At 41.2% G+C, this 24,169-nt stretch overlaps 2 pseudogenes; one reads left to right on the plus strand and one right to left on the minus strand.

Annotated features, from left to right (window-relative positions):
- Positions 1-11,993: 11,993 nt before the first annotated feature.
- Positions 11,994-24,169, minus strand: part of LOC106700542 (patched domain-containing protein 3-like) — a 137,928-nt pseudogene continuing 125,752 nt past the window's right edge.
- The window catches only part of LOC102283549 (patched domain-containing protein 3-like), a 120,344-nt pseudogene continuing 113,810 nt past the window's right edge, over positions 17,636-24,169 (plus strand).

Here is a 24,169-nt window from a genome sequence, read left to right on the forward strand (position 1 = left end):
AGGAATACTGAACGTGGACACATTTATCTCAAGGCAATGATCATATATCAAGCACCTGCACTGTTCCAGGCAGGATGCTAAGCACAAGGGTTAAGGATCGTCAAATGTAGCTCTTTTCTTGGGAAGTTCACTTTAAGCTCATCTAATCATAACAAAATTTTTCATCAAGTAAATATAATCAATCATCTACATGCAACACTACCAAAGATTATTAAATTAAAAGGAAGTAGGGCTCCAGGACTCAAAGAGCCTTCCAGTATGGTCCGTCAGACAAGGTATGGGGCAATTCAGGATTACAGGGGGGTGTCCTGTAATAAGTGGGTCTTCTCAGGTGGCTCAGTGGTAAAGAATCCTCTTGCCAATGGAGGAGATGCAGGAGATGTGGGTTCGATCCCTGGGTGGGGAAGATACCCTGGAGTAGGGAATGGCAATCTACCCCAGTATTCTTGCCTGGAAAATTCCACTGCCAGAGGAGCCTGGCGGGCTATAGTTCATGGGGTTGCAAAGAGCTGGATATGACTGAGCATGCACACAGGCTTGTAATAAACTCGCAGCAAGGAAGAAGAGGTCTTAGTGGACTCTGAGGAGGAGTGGTCCCTGAAGGCTAGAGGGAAACAGGACATCCTGGCGGGGAGGACTGGGGCGTTCTCTGGCTGGGGGCCTCAAAGGTCAGAGTGCAGTGGTCCTCAAGTTGGGAGAGAAGTGATTAGATTAGACCAATGTGGCTGAAACAGAGGGTTTATGTAGGAGTCTGGGAAAGCTTCGAAGAGCGTGGAAGTTTAAATTAGAGCCAAGTTTGATAAGGTTTCAAGCGCCAGGCTAAGTTTAAAATTCTATCCGCCACCAACATGTGTAGGTGGTAGGTGCTGCTTTTTACATCAGGATGCATTCAATCAACACAGAATCAAAAACCTATCAAGGCTGCTCAGTCCCCACGCCCAGTGAATATTTAGTGCATTTTTTAAAGTACTACCAGAGGCAGTAAGCATCCGGCTTATTGTCTTTATTCTTTCCCCTTCCCCTTTTCCCCACATTATCTGATTATCCGAAAAAATTAGGCAGTGTCAGTTTGACCGGCTGTTGTGATGCAAATGCAATACCCCAGCAGTCCTAAGCTTAGGCTGCCCCCTAATGGTCTCATGAAATATGTTCACTTAAGAATCTTAAAGTAGATTTTCAGAGTAGTCTCAACAGAGGAATTAGCACATAGGAATTAGGGAGATTCAAACTTCCTGCTGCTCAGCCCCACCCCAGCTGAGCATGGGCCAGGCCTCAGAACTTTCAAACATTGCCCAGATTTATGAGAATTCTTGAAATCAGGTGGGATTATCCCTTCAACTCTGCTGTTCTTTTCTCAAAGTTATTTTGTCTGTCCCACATCTTTTGCATTTCTGGCTTAAGTGGTAAAGAATCCACCTGCAATGCTGGAGATGCAGGACATGTGGGTTTGATCCGTGGGTGGGGAAGATCCCTTGGAGGAGGGCATGGCAAACCATTCCAATATTCTTGCCTGGAGAATCTCATGGACAGAGGAGCCTGGCAGGCTATAGTCCATGGGGTCACAAAGAATTAGACACAACTGAAGCACTTCAGTTCAGTGAGTTGACTCATTGGAAAAGACCCTGATGCTGGGAGGGACTGGGGGCAGGAGGAGAAGGGGACGACAGAGGATGAGATGGCCGGATGGCATCACGGATGGACATGAGTTTGAGTAGGCTCCAGGAATTGGTGATGAACAGGGAGGCTTGGCATGCTGCGATTCATGTGGTTGCAAAGAGTCGGACGTGACTGAGCAACTGAACTGAACTGAATTGAAGCACTTGGCACGCATGCACACACCCTTCATTATCATTTTTGGCATACAGATCTTGGAAAACCGGACCCCTCACACAAAGAGCTGATGCCAATGTAAAAGGTCACAGCCACTTTGGAGAAGTTTGACAATTTCCTAAAAAATTAAACCTACATCTGGCATATGACCAGCCCATGCACTGCCAGGCATTTCCCAGGAGGAATGGAAACCCATGTCCCAGAAAGACCCACACAGGAGCCTTCCAGCACCATCACGGCGTGTCCCACTGCTCTGACTGCTTTTCCTCCCCTTCATGGTCACCCCCCAAGTAAGGCACTCTTGGGAAAACTCTTGGCTTGGGGTCTGCTGTGGGATCCCAATTTAATAGAAACTGAAAGCTAAAATAACAATGAGCTAGAAAAATTGTCATCCGTTATGTAACCAAAAGAGCTTCTCTTGTTTTGTTTAGGTTTTCTAAATATAACTTGATATATCCTGGGATGAACAGTGAGAATGTAAAGGACAGGGTCCTTCCTGGGACCTGGCCACAGAAGAGAAGGTAAAAGCAGCCTTTCTTCCTAAACAAAGAGAAGTATTGATACTTATGATTCAGGAAGACAAAGGAGAGATGAAAGCAAAGGAAGGATGGGGAGAAAGGAACAAGCAAGTTGGATGCAACTGGGACCAGGGGAGAGGGACCCAGCAGAGGAGCCTGGCAAAACCTGCAGCCCCATGACAGCGTGATTTCTATCGACATCCTCCTGTGAACTCCCCTAAGGTCCCACAAGTGCACAGGGCTCACCAGTGCTGTGAGTGGGTGCATGTGCTGTGCTAAGTTGCTTCAGTTGTGTCCACCTCTTTGTGACCCTTTGGACTATAGCTCACCAGGCTTCTCTGTCCGTGAGATTTTTCCAGGCAAGAATATTGGAATGGGTTGGCATTTCCTTCTGCAGGGGATCTTCCCAACTCAGGTATCAAACCTGCGTCTCTTATGTTTCCTGCATTGGCAGGCGGGTTCTTTATCACTGGCAGCACCTGTGAATGGGTGGACTTCTGCACAAAGAAGGTATTGAGGTTCCTATGTCACAGAACAGAGACCAGGAGGAATGGAAGCAGAGCCAGAGGCTGAGGTGATGCCTTACAGACTTGGTCTTGGATATCCACCAGCTGGGCTTCCCTGGTGGCTCAGTTGGTTGAGACTCCACCTGCAATGTGGGAGACCTGGGTTCGATCCCTGGGTTGGGAAGATCCCCGGAGGAGGGCATGGCAACCCACTCCAGTATTCTTGCCTGGAGAATCCCCATGGACAGAGAAGTCTGGGGGCTACAGTCCATGGGGTCGCAAATCAGAGGGGTGGCTCTGATGGTCAAGTCCACCTGGCTCTCTGAAAAGCAGGGTAGGAGGGACAGTAGTAAGTGAGAGACCCTAAGAAATCATGCCTCATCTCCTATGCATGCTGGATGTAGATGGGGTTCTCCTTCTGCAGGTGAAGACACAGCTACTGCCTTTTCTTGTCTGGTGGAGGGCAGTGAGAGCAAGGCCAGGGGGTGTGACATCAGCTCAAGACACGGGGATTTCCTTAAGGGACAGTGAAATGAAAATCAGGAGGAACGAAGTGAGCCTGTGCCAGCCCAGCAAGGAGGATTCAGACACAGAACAGGAAACAGAGAAGGAAGGTGGGTAAAGGAAGTGATGCTGCTCCAGAACTGAAGCTCAGGACAGTAATGGCCTCAAATTTCATAGTTTAGAGCAGCTGTACGTTAGAAAGGGTGGATGACCTCTGAGCTCAGTGACCTCAGTCCACGGAGGGGACATCGACCTTTCAGAGTGTTCCTCATGGGGCTGGGTGATTAGCAATAAAGAATTGGCAGAGTCTAACCTTACAGTAATCACAATTACATTCCAGGGGGTGGGCACCACATTTTTGAAATGATGTGTCTTTTTCAGAACAAATTTCCCAAGAAACAAATCACATGAATATATGCTATATCCAATAATTTTTCATGATGCTAGGAAATTGGCATTTCTAGGTATACACTAGCTACAGGGTTGTGACTTACCACGCAGAGAACTGCTTCTGTTAATTTGGTGAGGGAAATTGAATTTGTGGACAGTGAAGAATGAAGTCAGGGCCAAGTCTCACAGTAACTTGATGTTCACAGTAAGAAATCATTCTCTGGGTGTAAAGAGCAACCAGAGGAGTGGAAGTGTTTCCTTCGGGGAAAATTCTGGTCTCATTTAATAGCTGGGCATGCAGAGATGCTTTCCAGGTTCAAGGTGCAGATGAGCCAGCATCACTTATGTAGGCACTGCCACTAAAACGCGCTTACTTCACCCCTGCAGATTTCCGACCATCTGGTTTTCTTCCTTCCCTCCCTAAGGACGATCACAGGTTCTTTTAGGGCTTTAATAAGACTTAGAGTCGATCTTCCTCTCTTTTTCGTTTCCTTCCTCACCATCAACTCATGTAGAGTCTTAGACTCCTTAGGCTGTTGGCCCAAGGTTACGTGTGCACGGATACTGAAGCGTTCAATTTAAGCCACGGCCAGGGAGCGTGCAACGTGTGCTCATGACGCCACCTCCTGGTGACGTATTGAACCGCACACTAAAACAGTTCTCAAGGTTTTTGTTCACAGAAACCCTGTACACCCCAAAATTATTGAGGATCAATATTGAGAATATTTATAGTATTATAAACTTCAAACAAAAGTGTTAACATTCCTTAAAGCATTAAAATAACAATAATAAAGTCATTACATATTAATATAAATAACATCTTTATGAAAAAGATCATTGTTTCCCAAAACAAAAAATTGGTGAGAATAATTGCCTTGTTTTAAATTGTTGCATATCTAGTATAGAACTTAATAAAAGACACCTAGATTCTCATGTCCACTTAGGCGGTGCTTTGGTTGAAGTACATGAAGAAAATCCACCCTCACAGGTATATAGCCTTTTCAAATAATTGGGTATATTCTTCTCTGTTACTACATTGAAACCTGACAAGTAGTAGTTCCTTAAAGTTTAGCTGCTTTGTGAAATCTTAAAGCCCATCAGTGAACTTCTTTTCTGTTACATTAAAATATGTTGTCTCTATTGCACTTTGAATCTATCTTTATCCACACCTGATTTTTTAACACTGACCTGTGACCCTCTGGAAAGCCACTGGCTGCTGAGTTATGAGTTTTAACATATTCCACTACATTCTACAACAAGAAAAAATGTACTTAGTATTTTCACCACCAGTGTCATCAGAAAAGTGTTTTTAAGTTGAGAAAATGTCAAGTCTACTGTGGTGGACACAAATTTCCCAAAATTTTACTTTTTGCTTTGAAAGTTCAAATTGTGTAATTGACAACTGCCAAGTGACTTTCCTTGCAGTGATAGGCTTATTTTGTGCATTTTTGAGAAGTATCTGCCAATACCCGAATCTCAATAAACTTGCTTTGCCTGTCATTTGTTATTTAGAGTAAAAATTATGTTTTGTGAAAAAGTAAATAGTTCATTTCACAACTCAACAACCTTCCAAGTGTTTTTCCTTTAGACAAGCACAACCTGGCATTAAGCAAAAGTGCTTTATGCTTACCTCCCTTTCATCATGCAGAAAATTTTAAAGACATGTATTTTAAGGGTAAATAGTAAAATTAATAATTGTTACTGCTTCTTCAAGGTCATTCTTCAGTGAAACTGGCATTTTAAAACCTGATCAAGACATTTAACGGTGAATCCCTGACACTGTTTATTGTTACTTTTTTCATGAGGGCTTGGTGTAAGGACAGAATCCACTCTGCATATTTTAAGCAAGAAAGGGTTGGATATAGTCTTAGGTGATTACACAGTTACTGTGGAGTCTAACACAAGTTCTAGGCTGGGATTCCTGGATCTTTGTTGTCAGAACACTGTAGAACTAACCACTAGCAGAACTACCTCCTTGGAGACCACCCCTGGAGTTGTCTCCACATCAAGCCTCTGGTGTCTATACACCAAGAAACCGAGGACATATAGCAGGAAGATACTTCAGAGTCCCCTGGCTTAGCAGAGAGCATGGAAAGACAATCTTCACTGAGCTCCTGTGATCCAAGTATCACGTGAGTCGATCCAATTCGCAGAATCGAATTTTCATCCATTACCTCCAACAGCAAAGAAGCATGGGAAATAGAGCATTCGGCTTTCTAACCTCTCAAACTTAGAAGGAAGGTGAAATGAAGATTTAATGAGTCAGTTCTGGTTTGGACCTAGTCAACAGGAATTTGTCCAGTGATGACAACTGGCAGGTAGCTTGCTTTCTCTGCAAGCGACAGAAAATCCGCCTAGACACTGTACAGATTTCTCTCTTGCACTTTTACCCATTGATTGTGAGCAAATGAGCCAACTGCTGCCATGAAGCCGGACAGAATGGCAAGGGGTGTGAAGGGTATGGAGTGGGATCAGGCAGGGATCAGTCAGAGAATCTGCATTGTCCTTAACCAGAAACCACGTCTTTCTGTGGGTGACCCTGGGATGTCACAATAGGGACCATGGAATGTTCTGACCTCTCTTTTCAAAAGCCCTTCTTCTAGTCCACTTAGCAATGTTTCTTTTTAAGCCAGCAATTCTCAAAACTTGATACTGTGTTTGAAATGTGGGTTAAAATAGAGTCCTGAGCTGTACTACCAGAGACTTTAATTCAGTTTAAGATAGAATTGAAATTTCTTTTTAATCTTTTTTTTAATTGTATCTTCTTTCGTCCTTTTTTTCTTCCCTCCCTTCCTCCCCCCTGTCCTTCCTTCTCTCCTTCCTCCTTCCTTCCTTGATTCCTTCATTCATAGTTTATCTCGGGAGGTTTGGATGCAGTTGGTCTACTGACCACAGTGAAAGAAACACAGTCTTGAGGCATCAGGTCCTGATCCTGAGAACCCACATCCACCTGTTTCAGAAGACCATTTCCACAGATGAAAGGAAGTCAGCTCTCACTCTGTGATCAGTTAGCTCTCCCCTGGGTGGAGGGACACAGCAAGGCTGAGCAGCTGTGACTTCTTCCCCTGTTTTTACATTAAGGAAGTCATTTCCCAACCAAATTTAGCTAAAGTCCAACTACTAGTTTACCGGAAAAGTATTATTTCTTTCCTCTGTTTTGTTTCCTTTAGTTCCCTCTTCCTGGATTTTATTTGAGCATATATTGTAAATCAAAGCTCTATCTTTCCCCCATCCTATTTCATCACTGCTTTGTGATATTTCCTGTATCTTATTTTCAAAGTTTTCTTTCTTTTTTTTTTTTTTAGGTTTAGAGTCTCTTTCAGGACTCATTATTTTGTTTTATTGCTTTGTGTATTAGGTGTTTGACCAGTGCACCACCCCTTTAATTCTTGTAGCCATCTAGTTTATTTTTATATTAAATATATAATATTTACATTATATTTTACATTAGAGAAACCCATTCTTCTCCTTGTACTTTCTCTTTAAAAAACTTTTTATTTTCACCAATTATTGATATTTTTATTTTTCTTCCAGATGAACTTGAGGAATAAATCTGTATTGATTTTGCCTTCCCTTTATTTTTTCTTTTAAATTGGCCAAACAGGCTTCTCACGCTCCTCATTTATTTCTTCTTATCTTTCAGCAATCTTTCTTTCCTTCCCTTATACTTAGAATTCACCACTCACAGCATACATAATAAACTGATTTCTTCTTTTGTCTTTAAGACTGTCTTCAATAGTCATATTTCCTCAAAACACACTGACTTTCTCTCACACCTAGAAATTTTTCCATCTTCTTGACCTTGAAATAAGGACAATGAAAACAAACCTCAATCCTTAGAGTTTAAAAAAATCAATTTTGGAAAACGACTTATCTCTTCCTTATCCTCTAAAAGCAACAAAAGTTATTCTTTTTTTATGTCAGCACAACAACAGAAGCTAAAATTATCTACGCAGCACCATTTAAATCATGCCTTTCTCTGCCTCATACTGACACAGCTTAAATATTTAAATACAGTTTCTTTGTTGTGAACACAAATCACCAGCCTTTCTCCATCACTCTATAATCCACAAGTCACCAATACGCTAAGCAAATTGTAAGCAAGCACACTGAAATTTGCCCGGATTGACTTGGGCCATCAGTACTGTCTATGTACACAACTAAGAACTATATAGGCTGCCCAGGTGGCTCTAGTGGTAAAGAATCTGCCTGTCGATGCAGGAGATGCAAGAGATTGGGTTCAGTCTCTGGGTCAGAAAGATCCCTTGGAGTAGGAAATAGCAACCCACTCCAGTATTCTTGCCTGGAAAATTCTATGGACAGAGGAGCCTAATGGGCTACAGTCCACAGGGTCACAAAGAGTTGGACACACTGAGCCACTGAGCACACACACACATGTAATATACAAAGATGTTGTGGTGCCCTTTGGTGAGTTTTTCACTTCTCAGCGTGTGCTCTGTCTGTAGCCTGCAAAGCCACAGCCGCCACCACCACCTGCATAGCCACTGATGCTTGGGTTCAGGTTTACCAATAAAGCCCAATCGAACCAATGAGACAGTTTCTCTTGTAAGAATTTGGACCTGAAAAACAAAGATGTCATGAATCCCTGCTGGAGATTTAATCATAGGATGTGTAAATTCTGAAGCTCTGACATTTTTACCACTAGCCATAAACCTGAGAGAACAGATGTCTGCAGAGAAACAGTGATGAAGCAGGCAGCCTGACGAGAGGGACGAGGGTGAGGGAGGAGAATTAGAGAACATGGCCCACACTTCTTGTATCTTCTACAGATATTTTCTTTGTGAAATTCTCCTTTAGACTATTCCTCCTCTTCAATTTTTGGAAGCACTTGAGAAGGACTGGCTTCTCTTGTGGCTTATCTGGTAAAGAATCCACCTGCAATGCAGGAGACCTGGATTCAATCCCTGGGTCAGGAAGATCTGCTGAGAAGGGATAGGCTACCCATTCCAGTATTCTTGGGCTTCCCTTGTGGCCCAGCTGGTAAAGAATCCCCCCGCCATGTGGGAGACATGGGTTTGATGTTGGGAAGATTCCCCTAGAGAAGGGAAAGGCTACCCACTCCAGTATTCCGGCCTGGAGAATTTCATGGACTGTATAGTCCATGGGGTTGCAAAGAGTCAGGTACGACTGAGTGTAAGAATTTGAACCTGAAATGCATGAGAAGGACTAGCATTCATTCTTCTTAAGTGTTTGGTAGAATTGAAACATGGTTCAGTGAAATCACCTGATCCTGACCTTTTTTTGTTGGTAGGTTTTTTTTTCTAATGACCGTTTCAGCCTCCTGCTCATTATTGGTGTGTTCCAATTTCTTATTTCTTCATGATTCAGTCTTCAGAGGCTGTTTCTAGGAATCTCTCCATTTCTTCCAGGTTGTCTGTTTTTTAATATCTATTTATTTGATTATTTTGGGATGCATGGTGTCTTAGTTACAGCACATGGAATCTTAGGCTCATTCTTTGCAGCGAGAAGGCTTCTCTCTAGTTGTGGCACATGCGCTTCGCTGCACCGGGCATGGAGCTCTTGTGGGCAGGCATCCAGCAGCCTACCGGGTTCACATGGCCAGGCCCCTTCTAGGGCACGAGGCCTATCTGGATGGGCACCAAGGCAAGGCTCAGCGCATAGGAACCATGCGCATAGCCCTTGTTGCAGAGCATTCCCAATGCATTTCTTGGTCAGAGTGGATCCTGAGCCCCTCAGAGCAGGACCTGAACTAACAAACAGCAGCTCCTGGACAGGTCTGTGACCCTGGGCTACCCTCTGTGCAGCCTCCTTCCAGCAGATCTTCAAGATGCTTCCATGGCCCCTGGGGCACTGAGCACCTGTCTGCACCCACCACCCCTCCTCTCCCTGACTCCTGGGTTCGTCTCATGCAGGGAAGGGCTTTGGGAAGTTGCTTCCTACTCATGGACCAATTAAAATGGTTAGAAAACAAAACCAGAGCTGAAGCCACATGTCCATCTTGACCCTGAGGACCCAAACCTGTTCCTTGGAACTGGCCAGTGCAGCAAAACCCATTTTCTGCAACTGTGAGCCCCTGATGGGCGAGGACTGGCTGACCCAGGCCCGTCAGCGAGCCCTTCTTAGGTGTGTCTGGAGTGAGTCTTTATAACGGCCCCCTCCATGCAACAAGAATGCCTGCAGCTGTACCTGATGCCATGCTTTCTGCCCTGGGCCTGGGCTGGAGAAAGAGTAAGGACCTTGTGGGTAGCCTGGGCTGACTGGGACTCTGCAGGACGATCCGCAGGAGTTGCCAGGCTGCTACCTGCTAAGGAACAGGACGTGTCACCTGCACCTGCTGTTGGAAGCTCTCCCCCAGACAGAAGTGAAGAAGCAAGTGAGAGGGTAACAGGCTGGAAGGCCAGGGGTCTCCAAATGGGGGAAATAGGCTGCAGTGTCAGACATTTTTTTCTCTCCCCCTTAAGAGGCAGGAGGGAACAAACTCTCTATGGAAATGTTTTTCTTAAGCAATCTTAATGAAACTATGTATTTGCTTTGGAATTTGCCTTTCTTCAAAATGGTTCCACTTAAGACTAACTTTGGCTGATAATAGCTCAATAAACCAGTATTCATATCAATCATTTTATGGCTAGGAGATGACACACCTCTTGCCATTCTATCTCAAAAATGCATATTGTGGGAGAGGGGCCTGGTGAAACTCCATCAGCCTTGAGGTGTCTGTCTTATCTGATTACTAACTTTCTAACATAAAACAGCATGCTAAAACTAGCAGGGGGGGCACTCTCCATCCTCCTTCTGATGTCTATGTCAGAAGCTTTCTCTGTCCCTTTTCGTACTTTAATAAAACTGCTATACAAAAGCTCTTGAGTGATCAAGCCTGGTCCCTGGTCCCAAAGCTAAATGTTCTTCTTTGGAGATCATGAATCTGACACTGTTCGCTGGAAGCTATCACAAGAAAAAAGGCAATAGCGGGCAGGACGGGAGGAGTAACTCAAGTAAGGGAATGGAAGCTTCCAGAAGCTCACCCAGGGCTAGGAGCAACCTGCTTGGCCTGCAGGAGCCAACCGGACAAGCATGCTGTGGCTCAAGAGGCTCCAAGCCCTTCCCTTCAGCCTCTGAGGTCTTGAGAATCCCTTGGACTGCAAGGAGATCAAACCAGTCAATCCTAAAGGAAATCAATCCCAAATATTTATTGGAAGGACTTATGCTGAAACTGAAGCTCCAATACTTTGGCTACCTGATGCAAAGAGCCAACTCATTGGAAAAAACCCTAATGCTGGGAAAGACTGATGGCAGGAGGAGAAGGGAACGACAGAAGATGAGATAGTTGGAAGGCATCACCAACTCAGTGGACGAGTTGGAGCGAACTCCAGGAGATGGTGAAGGACAGGGAAGCCTGGCATGCTGCAGTCCATGGGGCTGCAAACAGCTGGACACAATTGGGCAACTGAACAGGACATTTTACCTGGAAAGGGTGGAGCAGCTGGCCTGTGGGGTCAGCCCACAGTTACTCAGAGATGCTTCCATGTGGTCCACCAGCTTCCCACTGAGTTCGCTCATTTTGGGGGGCTGCCGGCTGCATGTGAGAGAAGTTCCCAACACTGACCATATTCAGAATTATTCATTCAGTAGAGCAAGCATGTTGATATAGGATTAGCTTGTTTTTGCTTTTTCCTCTTCTAAATCACACTGAAATTAACATACTTATTCTATTTTGTAAGCACCTGTCCAATAATTAGGACAAATTCCCAGAAGTGAAGTTGGCTGGTCAAAGGTATTCTGTTTTAAATTTTTAAGTCTTTTGATTTGTCTAAAGTTATATTTTAAAAGTGTATCAATTTATAAATTTCCCTCAGCAGAATATGTGTTTATTTGCATACAACCTTCTCCAAACCTTCAGTCTTGCTATAATATTCATTCTAATAAGAAGACAAGATGACTCACTTTTGGTTGAACTTTCATCCCTTGATTAGTCAAAAAGACAAATATTTCTTTCTTATATTTTCAAGGATTAGTATTTTGGATTCTGTGTGTATGTGTGACCTGCCTATTCATGTCCCTGGTGTGTGTTTTTCCATTTGGGGTACTAGATTTTTCCAACTCTTAAAGGCACATAATTCCATTTGATTTTCTTTTTCTCCTGATTCCTCATTTTGGATCTGTGGAGCCACCTATATATAATTACTTTGCTTAATCTAACACAATACCCTTCCTTTACCAACCCCATCCCCCCAGCACACACACAGTTAGATCCTCACACTTTGTTTTATTCACCTAGAATAAGAAATAGTGAATTTGCAACTATGATCACAAATGGCACCCCAATGTACAACATCAGGCCAAAGCTGCTCACCACTGCCAAGGCAGCAGAAATGACTCCAAAGGCTGCCACCCACATTTTGTTTTGTATACAGTCACACCTGTAAATTTGGAGGGAAAAGTCATGGAACTTGTGGTGGTAGCTTCCATACTGAAATTCCAGCAATTCATAACATTCTTGACTCAGAACCTCTTCAGAGTCCTCATGGGCAATAATTCCCATACTTGTCTGCAGGAGAATGTTAATTTCCAGGTACTAGCCCATCCCAACTGAACAAAAACAAATGTGCGGAGGGAACAGAAAGGAATCTGTTCAGTTCAGTTGCTCAGTCATGTCTGACTCTTTGCAACCCCATGGACTTCAGCCCCCAAGGCTTCCCTGTCCATTACCAACTCCTGGAGCCCACTCAAACTCAAGTCCATCGCACCAGTGATGCCATCCAACCATCTCATCCTCTGTCGTCCCCTTCTCCTCCTGCCCTCAATCTTTCCCAGCATCAGGGTCTTTTCAAATGAGTCAGTTCTTCACATCAGGTGGCCAAAGTATTGGAGTTTCAGCTTCAGCATCAGTCCTTCCAATGAATATTCAGGACTGATTTCATTTAGGATGGACTGGTTGGATCACCTTGCAGTCCAAGGGACTCTCAAGAGCCTTCTCCAACACTGCAGTCCAAAAGCATCAATTCTTTGGTGCTCAGCTTTCTTTATAGTCCAACTCTCACATTGATACATGAGTACTGGAAAAACCATAGATGGGCTGATGTTGGCAAAGTAATGTCTCTGCTTTTCAATATGCTGTCTAGTTTGGTCATAGCTGTTCTTCCAAGGAGCAAACATCTTTCAGTTTCATGGCTGCAGTCATCATCTTCAGTGATTTTGGTGCCCCCCAAAAATAAAGTCTCTCACTGTTTCCATTGTTTTAGCATCTATTTGCCATGAAGTGATGGGACCAAATGCCATGATATTAGTTTACTGAAAGCTGAGTTTTAAGCCAATTTTTTCAGTCTCCTCTTTCACTTTCATCAAGAGGCTCTTTAGTTTTTCACTTTCTGCTATAAATGTGGTGTCATCTGTGTATCTGAGGATACTGATATCTCTCCCAGCAATCTTGATTCCAGCTTGTGCTTCATCCAGCCTGGTATTTCGCAGGACATACTCTACAAATAACTTAAATAAACAGGGTGACATTATACAGCCTTGACATACTCCTTTCCCGATTTGGAACCAGTCCGTTGTTTTGTATCTAGTTCTAACTGTTACTTCTTGACCTGCATACAGATTTCTCAGGAGGCAGGTCAGGTGGTCTGGAAGAATTTTCCACAGTTTGTTGTGATCCACACAGTCAAAGGCTGTGGACTAGTCAATAAAGCAGAAGTAGATGTTTTTCTGGAACTCTCTTGCTGTTTTGATGATCCAGCAGATGTTGGCAATCTGATCTTTGGTTCCTCTGCCTTTTCTAAATTTAGCCTGAACATCTAGAAGTTCATGGTTCACATACTGTTGAAGCCTGGCTTGGAGAATTTTGAGCATTACTTTGCTAGTGTGTGAGTACAATTTTGCAGTAGTTTGAACATTCTTTGGCATTGCCTTTTGTTGGGATTGGAATGAAAACTGACTTTTTCCAGTGCTGTGGCCACTGCTGAGTTTTCCATATTTGCTGGCATATTGAGTGCAGCACTTTCACAGCATCATCTTTTAGGATTTGAAATAGCTCAACTAGAATTCCATCACCTCCACTAGCTTTGTTCATAGTGATGCGTCCTAAGGCCCACTTGACTTCATATTCCAGGATGTCTGGCTCTAGGTGAGTGATCACACCATCGTGATTATTGGGGTCATGAAGATCTTTTTTGTACAGTACTTCTGTGTATTCTTGCCACCTCTTCTTAATATCTTCTGCTTCCATTAGGTCCATACCATTTCTGTGCTTTGTTGTGCTCATCTTTGCATGAAATGTAACTATTCCAGTTGATTCTTATGTAATGAGCCAAGCAAGAATCCACTGACTGGCCTTTCAGAACCACAAAGATATACTAAAACATTGCAAATAGCTAATTCCCCTCTGATCTTCAAAGCAGTGTGAATGGAAGCAAGCAGTATGAAAGTGCCCAAGTCCAGGTATTTTCTCACCCACTTACGACTCCAGTTAGCCATAAACGCAATCCTAAATACCTCCTATGTGTCAAAGCTGGTTTAAAATATATATTGTGGCTAACAAAAAGAATGACAGCTTCCTTCTAAAAGATGTTCGTGGTTCTCCTCTGCTAGAGAAGTGTGCTCTAGAAAAGAGGCTGCATGTGCGTGCTCAGTCGATTCAGTCATGTCTGCTTGTGATCCTATGGACTGTAGCCCACTATGCTCCTCTCCATGGGATTCTCCAGGCAAGAATAGTGGAGTAGGTGGCCGTGCCCTCCCTCTAGGAGATCTTCCTAACCCAGGGATCAAACCTGCATTGCAGACGGTTTCTTTACTGCTGAGTCACCGAGGAAGCCCAAGAAAAGTGGCTACTAATTGCAAAAAAAGTAATATGTGCTCCATTTTGAATAACACAACTTATGCCTGTTTCTAGGTTGGACCAACAAAAATGGGAATATATACACAGCATTTAAAAAAAATAAAAAATAAAGATTTAATACTTTAACTCACCAACAACCACAACTTTACATCTTAAAATATTGATGACAATCCCTAGGTTTCTGTTTTACTTCATTGCTAACTGCTTCAAAACAAATGACTGATAACTGCCTCTAGAAACTTTTAGTAGGAGAGAGAAACTAAGTTTGGTTTGAAGACTAAGAAATTCAGCTACGGAAATGGAGTTACTGATTCCCAAAGAGCAAGAATATAACTAAACACCTTATTCATGCAAGGCCACATTAAAATAATTAAACTTTCTTCTTATTAAAACAACTATGTGTGTCTGTATTTCACCTTTTCTCAAACTGCTGGTGCTATCAGTTAAACTCAGGGCCCCAGATCAACATACACACACACACACGCACCAAAATAAAAGTAAATTTCTTTATTATGACAAAATTTGATTGCAACCAATACTTTCTTAAAGTAACAATATTGATTTACAAGAGTTCAGGTTAAAAGATGCTTACTCCATGGCAAGAATATTATGACCAAACTAGCCAGCATATTAAAAAGCAGAGACATTACTTTGCCAACAAAGGTCCATCTAGTCAAGGCTATGGTTTTTCCAGTAGTCATGTATGAATGTCAGAGTTGGACTGTAAAGAAGGCTGAGTGTGGAAGAATTGATGCTTTTGAACTGTGGTGTTGGAGAAGACTCTTGAGAGTCCCTTGGACTGCAAGGAGATCCAACAAGTCCATCCTAAAGGAGATCAGTCCTGAGTGTTCATTGGAAGGAATGATGCTAAAGCTGAAACTCCAGTACTTTGGCCACCTCATGCAAAGAGTTGACTCACTGGAAAAGACTCTGATGCTGGGAGGGATTGGGGGCAGGAGGAGAAGGGGACGACAGAGGATGAGATGGCTGGATGGCATCACTGATTCGATGGACGTGAGTCTGAGTGAACTCCAGGAGCTGGTGATGGACAGGGAGGCCTGGCATGCTGCCAGTCCATGGGGTTGCAGAGTCGAACACAACTGAGCAACTGAATTGAACTGAACTGAAGATAAAAGTAACAAGATGAACCTTGAAATCAGAAAGATTAACAGGATAAAAGCTACATATGACATGTTTAGCCCTATTCCCTCTTTCAGGTTTCTGGATTGGTGGTATTCTTCAGAGGATGGGGGGAGTGAAGTATATTATTGTCTAGAATGATTTGAGTTTGACTAGTCGCTGTGTTGACTCTCTCTAAATGACCTTTATTTTAATGTTCAATAGGCAATGGAAGGAAAGATATGAATGTAGAACACTAGTGAACACACTTGGAGATTTTCTAGTCCCCAAGAAGGACGTTGGTTAAACAGTTTTTCAGAATGACTTAGAAAAGTCTTAGAACTTTAGATTACTGCGGTTCTGGAACACAGTTCTGTAGACTCTGATCTACAGTTTATAGAGAAGTTGCAGAATCCATGTGTCTAAAAATGTCTTCATGTGATTCCGGTGCTCAGGCTGACGTGGGCATCACTGGCAGCAAAATGACTAATCAAAACAGCTCACTATTAAAAACAAAAACTACACATTAAAGAAAGCGTAAATCAGGAGTTCCCTGGTGGTCCAATGGTTAGGACTCCTTGGCACTTTCACTGTTGGGGTCTGGGTTTGGCCACAAAAAAGGCATAAATGGATGAAATGAAGATAATAGGCTATAATATATACAGAATATAAACACCAAAACAATAGAAGTAAGTCCTTCCTTGTCACCAATTATTTTAAATCTAAACAGATTAAACTTTCCAATCAAAAGGCAGATATTGTTAGAATGGATAAAACAGCAAGATTCAACTCTATGCCGTTTACAAGAGATTCACTTTAGATCCAAAGACATGAATAGATTGAAAGTTAAGAGGACTGAAAAAGATACTCCATATGAATAGTAACCAAAAGAGACTAGGAGTGCCTGTACTGATAGCAGACAACACAGACTATTTCAAAAACTGTTCAAAGAGAGAGAACGACATTATATATTTATAAAAGGGCCAATTAATCAAGAAGATATAACAACCATAAACATAAAAACTTATACATTGCTAGTGGGATATAAAACAGTGTCGCCTCTGTGAAAAATAGTTCTGTGGTTCCTGGTGTTCAAAAACAAGCTAATCCTATATCAACATGGGATTGGTCTGCCCAGAGCATATTAAAGTTTTGGAATCCTATTCAGTCTTTAAAAAGAGGTAGATATAAAGTGTTAAATGAAAAATGCTGGTTATGAAACAAGATGTTTAAAATTGAGCAATATACAAATATGCATGTATACTTGTATAGCAAATTCTGGATAGATAACACTTAAAATATTAGCAAGGATTATCCCTGACAGGTGGAATTGCAGTTGTTTAAAGTTTTTCTTTGTATTTTCCTGTACTTTCAGGGTTTATTTTACAATAAGTGTGAGAAGGTAAATATGTTTATATTTTGGAAAGTAAACAGCTTGAAAGAATTAATAATTGGTTTCCTAGGGGAGATAGGGGAGGAACTGTGCACTGGATGTATACCTTCCTAGGACACGCTCACGCTTATTCAATGTTACCACAGCCATAAACAACTCAAGTGTAGAAAACTGACTTCATATCAACCATCTTCATATTGTCTGTATATACATAGAATGTGAGTGTAGGGGTGAATGTGGCGGGGGCGGGCTGTGATTTAAGTAGCTTAAGAAATGTGTGAGGACAATTTCTGAACCAAGTTCCATAAATAATAAAACCGGTTTTTAAATACCTATTCCATATCAATGAGTTTATTTGTGGTCCTTAGTAGTTCGGATTCTTGCCCTTCATCCAGCTGAATGCAAGTGAAATCCACAAAGCTGGCAGCAGGGGGCGTGTCAGGATGCAGTTTGTGACAGGCTACATAAGGCTGTGTCACTGTAGGCCTGTCTCCCAGATCATATACACAGAACATCGGCATTAGAGGCAAAGTGCAATTCCCAGTACCTTCCCATGTAACCCATGGAGAAGATCTTCCAAGGTTGGTATTAAAATCAGTCAGCATGTCAGTTCTAATCTTCCCTGGTGGCTCAGAGGGTAAAGTGTCTGCCTGCAATGCGGGAGACCTGGGTTCGATCCCTGGGTCAGGAAGATCTACTGGAGAAGGAAATGGCGACCCACTCCGGTACTCTTGCCTCGAAAATCCCATGGATGGAAAAGCCTGGTGCAGGCTATAGTCCATGGGGTTGTAAAGAGTCAGACACGACTGAGCGACTTAACTTTCTTTTCACTTTTCAGTTCCAAGTATTGATTTTGTATCAATACACACAGAAACAGAGGTGTACGGGAGTGAAAGCGGTAGGAAGCTTGGAAGCTTGAGGGAAGTGAAATTTACCTGCAACATGCTTAGGCTGTCCTTTGTAATCTCCTTTCTTCTCTGTAGTCCTCCTCTCCTAACCTCCGGTGACAATTTCGGAGTCCTCAAATGTTCTCCCGTCCTCTTTATTACAAATCAATCAGGAAACATCACTGTGGAAGAGACTGGTTACTTTAGTATTCACTTAATATGTAAAGGATTTTTAAGGTTTACTTTGGTACATATTTCTGATCTCAAGAGTACCTACATTTTACTGACATAATGCCTTAGCCTGGGCAAGTGAAAATTGAATGATAGCATTCTCCGTATCAGAAACAGACGAACAGGAAAGCTACATGGATGTAGATATCTTCGTGTGTATAAACTACGGGTGCCTTTAAAATCATACCACATCGATAGCTAGATGCTAACTGGAGAACAGATAAATCCAGCTTATATTTTAAACAACAAGATGTTACCTCAATATTACTGCCTTAGAATAAAATGGTTTATAACATAAAATGGTCTCTCAAATGTTCTGATGGAATCAGATACATTGCTAATAATACCCAGTTAGCCAGGTTTCCTGACTCTTCATTGAATACCCTGAATGATGACTACAAGTAGAGTGTACTGCGCTATATATACAAATAGGAGTGTGTACAAAGCACAGAGTTATTACAGAGCAAGGAGTGATGAGTTGTCTTGTGGACTCAGAGGCAACCAGAGAAGGTGTCGGAAAAAGCTGTATCCAAACACAGATTCCGCAAGATCAATGAGACCTTGAGGGATGGGCAAAGAAAACGGTTTGAGTTGATCTGGTTAATTTTTAATGGATGTTAAAAAAGTACGAATGCTCTGCTTCTTTCTCTAACAGGTGTTGGGGTCGATGACATGTTTACCATGATTTCTGTCTGGCAGAAGACCAGCCTCATGGATAGCATAAGCAAGCGGATGTCTGATGTCTAAGCGAAAGCAGCAGTACCCATTACAATCACCACCATCACCAACGTCCCGGCCTTCTATACAGGAACCTCTTTCAGGTCCATACAATACTTTTGCATCTATACAGGAACAACCCTGCTCTTTTGTTATTTTTATAACATCACCTGTTTTGGAGCATTTATGACCCTGGATGGGAAAAGAGAAGTAGTCTGTCTACACTGGTTGAAGAAGCCAGAAACAATTGACCAAAAATTTTCCTCATCAAATAGTCCTGCTGCCTCCCATGTAATTCTCTCCAAGATGAACACAAAGCTGATATCCATCCAGGGAATCTATTCTTTAGAGACTATTTTGGTCCTTTTCTCACAAGCACCGAGTCCAAGATTTCTGTAGTGCTCCTACACATTTTGTACATCATAAGTAGTACGTATGGGTGTTTCTGAGTGCAGGAAGGTTTAGATCTCTGAAATTTGGCAAGTGACGACTCCTACGTCACACCATATTTTAATGTAGAAGAACAGTTTTCAAGTTATGGTCCCAGGGTTATGGTTATCCCAGAGATGGACCTTGCCCATCTCTTAAGGTCTCATTAATCTTGTGGAGCCTGTGTTTGGATACTGCTTTCTCTAACACCTTCTCTGGTTGCCTCTGAGTCCATAAGACAACTCATCACTCCTTGTTCTGTAATAACTCTGCACTTTGTACAGACTCTTGACTACTGGGATAAAGTTACTAGGCAAAAACTGGAAAAATGTCTGGCAGATTTTAAAAACGATGAGTATGTAGATAAAAACCTTACAGAGTTTTGGTTGTGAGAATATATAAAATATATAGAAAAACTCCATCAAGATTTAAATAAGACAGCTTTTCCAAGCAATATTCCCACTTTTTAATGGAATTTCCACTTTTTGTGTATGATATTAATATTACATCATCACAGGAAATCATTTGCTCCCAGGCCTTCATTCAAACCATGGGTATTTCTTCTTCAACCAATGAGAAGCTGATGTTACTCCAGTTCCAGACATGACAGAGAAGTGTGAAGCTTCCCTAATGGTGTATAACCAGGCATTCATGATAATCAGTATTCTGCAATATTAGAAAACACTGTTCAAAATGTGGTTGTTGCATCAACAGCTATGTTCATGGTTTCCTTATGGTTAATTCCTCATCCCCTGTGTTCTTTGTGGGTAACTTTTGCTATTGCTTCTGTGATTGTGGGTGTCATGGGTTTTATGGCCTTCTGGAATGTCAATTTTGATTGCATAGCCATGATTAATCTTGTTATTTGTATAGGGTTTTCTTTTGACTTTTCTGGTCACATTTCCTATGCATTTGTTTTCAGTTCAGAGCCCTCAGTAAACCGAAAAGCCATTGAAGCATTGTATCTGCTAGGCTACCCTGTGTGACAACGTGCAGTTTCAACAATAATAAGGGTATGAAGCACACATCTTCAGGATATTTTCTAAGACTGTGTTTCTTGTGATGTTATTTAGAGCTGTTCATGGTCTAATTTTTATCCAGGATTCTTAACTTTTTTTTGAAAGTGAGTTTGAATAGCCACTAACAAACCAAAGACCAATTATAGAATTCCTTATTGGCCCAATCCAATCTGATGAAAATGCGCTATTAAGAATAGTCAATAAACTAAAATCAAAGACATGCTTCCTTGGCTTATAAATACTGTTTAAAAATGTTATTTAACACCCTGCTTATTTAACTTATATGCAGAGTACATCAAGAGAAATGCTGGGCTGGATGAAACACAAGCTGGAATCAAGATTGCTGAGAGAAATATGTTGGAATTAGCTATTTGCAATGTTTTAGTGTATCTTTGTGGTTCTAAAAGCCCAGTCAGTGGATTCATGCTCAGCTCGTTACATAAGAATCAACCAGAATAGTTGCATTTCATGCAAAGATGAACACAACAAAGGACAGAAATGGTATGGACCTAACAGAAGCAGAAGATATTAAGAAGACGTGGCAAGAATACACAGAAGAACTGTACAAAAAAGATCTTCATGACCCAGATAATCACGATGGTGTGATCACTCACCTAGAGCCAGACATCCTAGAATGTGAAGTCAAGTGGGCCTTCAGAAGCATCACTATGAACAAAGCTGGTGGAGGTGATGGAATTCCAGTTGAGTTATTTCAAATCCTAAAAGATGATGCTGTGAAAGTGCTGCACTCAATATGCCAGCAAATTTGGAAAACTCAGCAGTGGCCACAGGACTGGAAAAGGTCAGTTTTCATTCCAATCCCAAAGAAAGGCAATGCCAAAGAATGCTCAAACTACCGCACAATTGCACTCATCTCACACGCTAGTCAAGTAATGCTCAAAATTCTCCAAGCCAGGCTTCAGCTATACATGAACTATAACTTCCAGATATTCAAGCTGGTTTTAGAAAAGGCAGAGTAACCAGAGATCAAATTGCCAACATCTGCTGGATCATCGAAAAAGCAAGAGAGTTCTAGAAAAACATCTATTTCTGCTTCATTGACTACTCCAAAGCCTTTGACTGTGTGGATCACAATAAACTGTGGACAATTATGAAAGAGATGGGAATACCAGACCACTTGACCTGCCTCTTGAGAAATCTGTATGCAGGTTAGGAACCAACAGTTAGAACTGGACATGAAACAACAGACTGGTTTCAAATAGGAAAAGAAGTATGTCAAGGCTGTATATTGTCACCTTGCTTATTTAACTTATATGCAAAGTACATCATGAGAAGCTCTGGACTGGATAAAGCACAAGCTGGAATCAAGATTGCTGGGAGAAATATCAATAACCTCAGATATGCAGATGACACCACCCTTATGGCAGAAAGTGAAGAAGAACTAAAAAGCCCCTTGATGAAAGTAAAAGAGGAGAGTGAAAAAGTTGGCTTAAAACTCAACATTCAGAAAACTAAGATCATGGCATCTGGTCCCATCATTTCATGGCAAATACATGGGGAAACAGTGGAAACAGTGAGAGACTTTATTTTTTTTTGACTCAAAAATCACTGCAGATGGTGACTGCAGCCATAAAGTTAAAAGACGCTTGCTCCTTGGAAGAAAAAGAAAAATTAATTTGTCTTACATTAAAATATCTTTACTAAATTAGGAAGTGTTGTCATCTTTATTATGGTCTATACAATCAAGCATAACTTTCCAATTATTTGCCCTTTCATTTCATCAATAGTAGTTTATGCCTGGAATTCAAATATTTTATGTATTGTACTCAAAATAGAATATTATTTTCATTGTACTTCTCATATGCATTATTATGTAAAAGAGCAACTGACTATTGTTTATTCTCCTAGTCTGGGGCTTTTCTATGCATTATGTTAATGGTGTATTTTGACAAACAGAAGTTTTTAAAGTTTTGGAATCAAATTTTTTTTTTTTTTTTACGGTTAGTATTTCCTGAGAAATTTTTGCCTAATCCAAGATTACAAAACATCATCTCTATTTTCTTCTCAAAGCTAATAGTTTTATTTTTAGGTGGCTCAGATGGTAAAGCACCTGTCTGCAATGCAGGAGACCTGGGTTCAATCCCTGGGTCAGGAAGATCCCCTGGAGAAGGAAATGGCAGCCCACTCCAGTGGTCTTGACTGGAAAATCCCATGGACAGAGGAGCTTGGTAGGCTACAGTCCATGGGGTCACAAAGAGTGGGACACCACAGAGCGACTCCACTTTCTTATATCTGTGATTCATAGACCTATGTTTGTTGGGAAGTATGGATAGAGGTTTGTTTTCTTCCCATTATAGTTACCCAGTTGTCCCAGCATTTTTAGTGAAAAGACTGTCCTTTCACCAGATGGGCTAACTTGACACCTCTGTCAGAGAACCAAGTGACAGTTTATGTGTGGCTCTATTTTTGTGCATTAATCTGTTTTTCTGTAATATAGTGGATACCATACTGTGCTGATTCCTGAAGCTTTATATTAACTATGGAAATTAGGTTAGGTAAGTTATCCAGCATTTTCCCTCTTTTTCAAATTATTTTGGCTGTTATAGGTTCTTTGCATTTAGATACTAATTTTAGAATCACTTGTCCATTTATCAAAAAAAAAAAAAAAGGCTTCTGGGATCAGAACTGGGTTATGGTCAGTCTACAGATCAATTTGGGGAAAACAGATGTATTAGCAATATGGAATCTTCCAATCTGTTAACATGGTTTATCTCTTACTTATTATCTTATTTAATGTGTCTCAGAAGTATCTTATAGATATACATGGATTTACTTCAATATTAATTTTTTAGCATTGTAAATATTTTAAACCCCTTTTTTATTTTTTTTCACTAGCATATAAAAATTCAATTGGTTTTGGTATACCTACCTTATACTGTGTAATCTTTTTAGGTTCATTTATTAGTTCATGTAGATTTTTGTATTTTTTTTTAGTAGTTTTTATTTATGCAATTATGTAAAGATCACATAAAGACCATTTTATTTCTCCCTACATAAACTTTATCTATTACTTAAGCACTGGCTTAAAACATCCAGGAAAATGTAGGAAAACATAGAGACACCATTGCCTTGTCGACTTTGTAAGGAACAGAATCAATATTTCATCAAATATAATGATTACCTGGAAGTTTTTCACAGCCATTTTCTGTCAGATTGTGAAAGCTCCTTTCTACTTCTAGTTTTCTGGGATGTTTTAAAATGAATGAGTATTAAATTTTGTCAAATTTCTGTCTGTCAACTGAGATTATCGTGTCTATTTTTCTATTTTAGTCTGTGGAATGTGACAACTTATACTGAATGATTTTTTAAATCAAATCAGCTTACATGGCATCACTTTATACTAACCTTGCATTCCTAGAATAATTCACATTGTTATTTTCACATATTGCTGTTTTTGTTAATATTTTATCAGTGATGTTCATGAGGCATATTGGTTACAATTCCCTTTTTTTTTGTAATGCTTTTCTCAGGTCTTGATATCAGGGTTACGCTGCCCTCAGGAAACAAGCCAATAAATATTCCTCTTCTTCAGTTTTCTGAAATATATGATCTATGGTTGGCATCATTTTTCATTTCTTATCAAATGTTTGGTAGAGTTCACCAGTAAAGTCTTCAGGCATGGAGTTTTTCTGAGAAGAATTTTTATATCAGATCCCCTCTCTTTAACAAATAGAAGGCCATTAAGATGTTCTTTTTCTTCTTGGGCCAATTTTGGTATGTTTGTTTTATATGGAATTTGCCCATTCTGCTAATTGGCTAATCGATTATTTTCTTGTTGTTTAGTCATGTCAG

The sequence above is a fragment of the Bos mutus genome, chromosome 13, assembly GCF_027580195.1.
Source record: "Bos mutus isolate GX-2022 chromosome 13, NWIPB_WYAK_1.1, whole genome shotgun sequence".
Lineage (NCBI taxonomy): Eukaryota > Metazoa > Chordata > Mammalia > Artiodactyla > Bovidae > Bos > Bos mutus.